A 6,000-nucleotide genomic window follows, 5' to 3' on the forward strand; every position below is an offset into this window, starting at 1 on the left:
TATCATTCTCAAGTGTTTACTTAAAATCGAAGTAAACAGAAGAGCTTTTGATCCTTTTACGATTGATGATTTTTGTTCTAAAAACTAGAACACATATTTAATCACCATCTCTCAAAATGTATTACACAAATATAAACTATGAATATGTATTTTTGCTTTTGCTCTTTTGTTGCTTGAATCTCTAGATATCTTGTTGATGATCAAGTGTGAGAAGGAGTTTTTTCTTAGGCTTTTATAATGAAGCTTGAAGGCTGGAGCTTTTGAAATTCAAAAGGTCTGTAGGAGACAAAAACGACTTCTATCAGTTTCACCTTCTGACTTTTGCTTCAAAATGTTTACCGTTGCGGACACCCATGCTTCTATCTCTTTTAGCCGCACTCACTTCTGATTTCTGCTTAGACAGACTAATGGTTTGAGCATTTATGGCAAACGGTAGAAGTTGTTGGCGGGGACAAGCTTTCTGTCTCTTTTACTTCTTTCTCTTTTGGGACACGTTGTGTCAGACACGGAGTCAACGCCAACGTTTCTTGTCTTTTGGCTCAATTGCTTCTGGGTCTTTCTTGCTTTTAGCTTATTCCAGCTTCTGGGACAGAACCAAGGCTTTGGGTCTTTATTTCATTTAAGGCATTTTATTATTTGTAGCATTGTCTTTTAGTTCAACACAACACTTAGCAATATAATTAGCACAAAACATATAGATATTTAATTTTTGCACTTAAATATTTTTGGAAATCTAATTATATAATTATTTTTGTCAGAATCAAAACTCCATGTGAAAATTGTGTTTCAACAATGATGTGCATGAGAAGGATGAGGAGGATAAGGTTAAAAGCGAGAAGAGGACTAAGAAGAATGAAGAGGTTAGGGTGGATGAACAAGAAAAGGATGAAGAAGAGAGAAGGGCAAGGATGCATGTCAATTTCTAAAGTTGAAGGAGTAAGTGAAAGAGGAAGTGACTGCGGAGTTGATGGGAAAGATGACAAAGATGAATGAGGCGCGTTTGAGAGAAATAGCGGAGTTGAGGGAGGAGCATATGAGGGAGATGATATTGTTTAGGGATAAGCATAAGAGGGATATGGCGGAGATGATGCAAAAGATGATGATGGGAGAGCGGAAGGAAGAGCATATTGAAGACAATGTAGAAAAAAAGGTTGAAGAGGAGCGGATGGGAGAGAATGCAGAAGATGAGCCGAGGGAAGAGCATATTAGAGATTATGCTGAAGAAAACGTTGAAGAGGAGCGAAAGGGAGATAATGTAGAAGAAAAAGTTGAAGAGGAAGGGAAGGGAAAGAATGTTGAAGAAAAAGTTGTAGAGGAGGGGAAGGGAGAGAATGTTGAAGAAGATCGGGAGGTGATTCAATTCGGCAATGATACCAAAACACAACATATAACTTCCAAAGTGGTATATGAGTTAAAATGTTTATTAATATTTAATTGAAAAATATATGACTTAAACTGTGTTCATTTATTATATTTTGACGGGATGAAATTATGAATTTGAGTGATGATATTGAAACCGTCATAGTTATGCTTTTTGGTATTGCGGCCGGGAGTGAACCCATAATTAAGAAGGTAGCAAGCTATAATTGTGATTTTATGTATGTTTGTTCGCTGCTTAAAACGTTGATTTGGTATTTGCTATTGGCATTTAGAATGAGCTTAAACAATACCAAGTAAGGGGACGAGGTGGAAAGCCTATTAAAGATGTGCGAGCAAAGAGACCTTCAAAGTTCGTGAAAACACCTTTCACGACTCAAGGTAAGAAAATAAAAGGATCGAAGGTCTCTTAGGATGTGTTTAAGGGTTATAAAAAAGAAACCTAAAGCATGGATGGATCGACTTGTTGAAGATGATGTGTTGCTATATGAGACTTGGAAAAGTGTCTTCGATCTAAAATCGACAAAATTGTTGGGAGAGATATACACTCTACAACCAGACATCTCGTAGTTCGTAAAAATGGAGACGCCTAGTAGATATTGGGATGAGGAGGTAAGACTGATTTCAAATTAGATGTATAATTTGTTTGTGAATAATGTCTTATTTATGGGTTTTTTCTTGAATTAGTACATTGATGCATTCCTTTGGATGTTGAGGCGTTAGTCGGTGGAATGCGGATTGGACTACATCTGATAGCCAATTCACCAGATGGATGCAGTTTTCGAAACCCAATATCAACTACTTATGCACGACGATCAATGGTCAAGAGGACATGTATATGAGACCTTGAAAGGATATAAAGCGGGTATTCATGCCAATCAATATCAAAGGAAATCACTGGGTATTAGGAGCACTTAATACGACGAATATGCATATCTACATCTACGATAGTTGTATTCGTAATAACAGTGATGAGAAACTGAACGAAGTATTGGCCAAGCCCATCCACACCCTTAACATGGCCATTTTTAAAGCCTTTGTTTGGAAAACTAGCCATGAGATGAAAGTCATATGCTTTAAAAATGGCCCTGTTAAGGGTGTGGATGGACTTAGGTAGTAATTCATTTAGTTTCTCGTCACTGTCATTAGGAATAGAACTATTGTAGATGTAGACATGCATATTCGTCGCATTTAGTGCTCCTAATACCCAGTGATTTCCTTTGATATTGATGGGCATGAATACCCGCCTTACATCCTTCCAATGTCTCATATACATGTCTTATTGACCATTGACCATCCTTAATAAGTAGTTGATATCGGGGTTTGGAAACTGCATCCATTTGGTGAATTGTCTATCACACGTAGTCCAATCCATAGCTGGCCCGAATTCTACCGACTGACGCCTTAATAGCCAAAGGAATGCATCGATGTGCTAATTCAAGAGACAAAACTCATGAATAAGATATATTCTTCACAAACAAGTAAGACATCTGATTTTAAATCAATCTTATCTCCCTGTACCAATATCTATTATGTGTCTCCATTTGTACGAACCAGGACATATCTGGTTGTAGATTGTATGTCGCTCCCAACAATTTTATCGATTTTGGATCGGAGACACTTTTCCAAGTCTCATATAGAATCACATCATCTTCAACAAGTCGATCCATCCATACTTTGGGTTTCTTTTTTAAACCCTTAAACACAGCCTAAGAGACCTTCTTCGATCCTTTCCTTTTCTTACCTTGAGCCGTGAAAGGTGTTTTCATGAACTTTGAAGGTCTCTTTGCTCGCACTGCTTTAAGCGACTTTCCACCTCGTCCCCTTACTTGGTATTATTTAATCCCAGCCTAAATGTCAATAGCAAATACAAAATCAACGTTTTAAGCAACAAACAAACACGCATAAAATCACAATTACGGCTTACTACCTTCTTAATTATGAATTCGCTCCCAGCCGCAATACCAAAAAGCACAACTATGGCGGCTTCTGTACCATCGCTCAAATTCATAATTTCATCCTGTCAAAACATAATAAATGAACACATTTTAAGTCATATATTTTTCAAGTAAATATTAATAACCATTTTAACTCATATACCTCTTTGGGAGTCATATGTTGTGTTTCGATATCATTGTTGAGTTGAATCACCTCCCGGTCTTCTTCAACATTCTCTCATTTCCCCTCCTCTACAATTTTTTCTTCAACATTCTCTTCCTTCCCCTCCTCTTCAACTTTTTCTTCAACATTCTCTTCCTTCCCCTCCTTTTCTACATTATCACCAATCTTCTCTTCCCTCCGCTCCTTTTCTACATTCTCTCCCATCCGCTCTCCTATATCATAATCTTTGGCATCATCTCCACCATATCCCTTCTATGCTCCTCCCTCAACAATATCATCTCCTTCATATGCTCCTCCCTTAATTCCTCCATTTGTCTCATATGCGCCTTAGTCATCTCCGTCATCCTTCATTTCGCCTTCAACTTTAGAAAATGACCCTGCATCCTTGCCCTTTTATCTTCTTCATCCTTTGCTTGTTCATCCACCTTTAGCATATTCATCCACCCTAACATCTTCATTCTTCTTACGCCTCTTCTCGCTTCTAATCTTCTCCTCCTCCTCCTCAAGATCTTTCTCCTCATCCACATCATGTTCCTACAACATCATCCTCCTCATCCCCCCCTCCTCCTACATCCCCCTTCTCCTTCTGCCCCTCCTCAAACTCCTTATAAATTGCGAATAGTGCCTCAATATCTACGGCTTTCTTGTCTATAGAATCCTTGAGTGGCTTATACCATTTGCACGCTTCCTCAACATCCTCAACCACAAGTAGCTGATGACACGTCGGATGACTGAAAAATACAAAACCGATAAACATTGAGCAACACATATTACTTACGACCAAAGCACATATACTCACGTAAACAAAACATATATACTTACATTAAAAACGTCTAATGCTTCTTTAAAAGTTGGATTTTTTGAAGTTATCCATCTACTTAAACGAGGGAGCACGCTCTTGTCTTTCCTCATATAGAATTTACAAGGCACACTCCATAGCTTAAGTATCTAAACCTATAAAAAAAATTCAATTCAAATCAATCCAATTGAACATCAAATAGATCAAATAAATATATGAAGCACACCTGAAAAGCTTGTGCTAGACCAACTAGCTGATGTGGAACGACCTTATCGTATTTACCCTTATGGAACGCCTCAAATTTCGCCTTTCTGCTCTTAGCAGATACAGCCCATTGCAACGTCTTATACGTCTCCTCCCTAGCAAATACATCCTATGGAAACTCATTAAACAGTTTCGGAAAATCAGGGAGGTCGATGATATTATGATCAACCAAATGATTTGGATCGGTGGTGAATAGGAGCATATGTATAACGTACAACATAGCAATAAAAACCGCATCACCATCTTCTTCAAGGCTCCAATCTGTGCTTTCGAAGGTCTCGTATATTTGCTTGTGAGTTAAGCTCGGACTAGTTTCGAAGTACCAATTTCTTAATATGTTTGTCTTCTTGTAACTACTCAATCGTTTCACAATTGGTGTCGGATCACCAAATCTCAACCCGATGATGAGTCCGAATTCACGATCGCAGAATTTCAGTTCAACCCCTTTGACGTTGAACCACATCTCTTTATGTTTTGGATTTTGTGGAGCAATCTCTCTCGTAAGGACCCCATGACATAGAAGAGTTGATAACGTACACATATCTGAATCCGCCAAATGCCCAAAGCAAGATTTCCAAAACATATCCATTTGCATTTTTGTTAGTCTGGTCTTCAATTTCTTCATTACATCCCAATCACCCCTCACTGCGATTGATGTCTTTGTATTCAAGCTATAAGGATACTTGAAAGTGATGTCTTTCGTACTATTATCACCTGATACCCTTTTCCTCTTCTTTGAATAAGTCTTAGATGGACTAACCTTCAGCAAAATGCAGCTCAATTTAGTCAACTAATGAAATAAAAAGACTTCGCAGATTCCTTGTTTACTTCGCGGTTGATAAAACCGCGAAGTAAACATGTATAATTCTCTTCGCGGTTGATAAAACCGTGAAGCAGGAGTGAAACAACGAATTCGCAAATCACTCATAGCTTCGCATTTTTGAGCACCGCGAAGGGAAATAAGTCTTCGCAGTTATGAGTTTGTTTCGCGGTTTTTGCTCAACCGCAAAGATTTTGCTTCACATTTTGCGAAAACCGCGAAGCAAACTCATATCTGCGAATACTTTTTTTGGAACAAATGAACTCTTCGCAATCATTTCAAACTGTTTCTAAGTCCCATTTCGCAGAAAATAGATATAAACTAACCAAATAACACACATATACCATAAACCCTAAATTAATCGCGAAAACATAAAAAAAAACTGAGAATACATAACTCTAAACCAAACGAAAACGCAACAAACCACAGTAGATACGTACCTTTTTGCGGCTTCTTGCCATTGAAATCGAAGAAAAGTAGAGATTGAAAGTTCGAATTCGCAAATGGTAAACACTTTGAGTTCACAAAGTGAAAGAGGAAGAAGAAAGAAGGAAAATGCACTGAGTTGTTATATATATATGAAGAGTATTATAGATAATTCCTAAATGAAATATTCTAA

The sequence above is a fragment of the Euphorbia lathyris genome, chromosome 2, assembly GCF_963576675.1.
Source record: "Euphorbia lathyris chromosome 2, ddEupLath1.1, whole genome shotgun sequence".
NCBI classification, from domain to species: domain Eukaryota; kingdom Viridiplantae; phylum Streptophyta; class Magnoliopsida; order Malpighiales; family Euphorbiaceae; genus Euphorbia; species Euphorbia lathyris.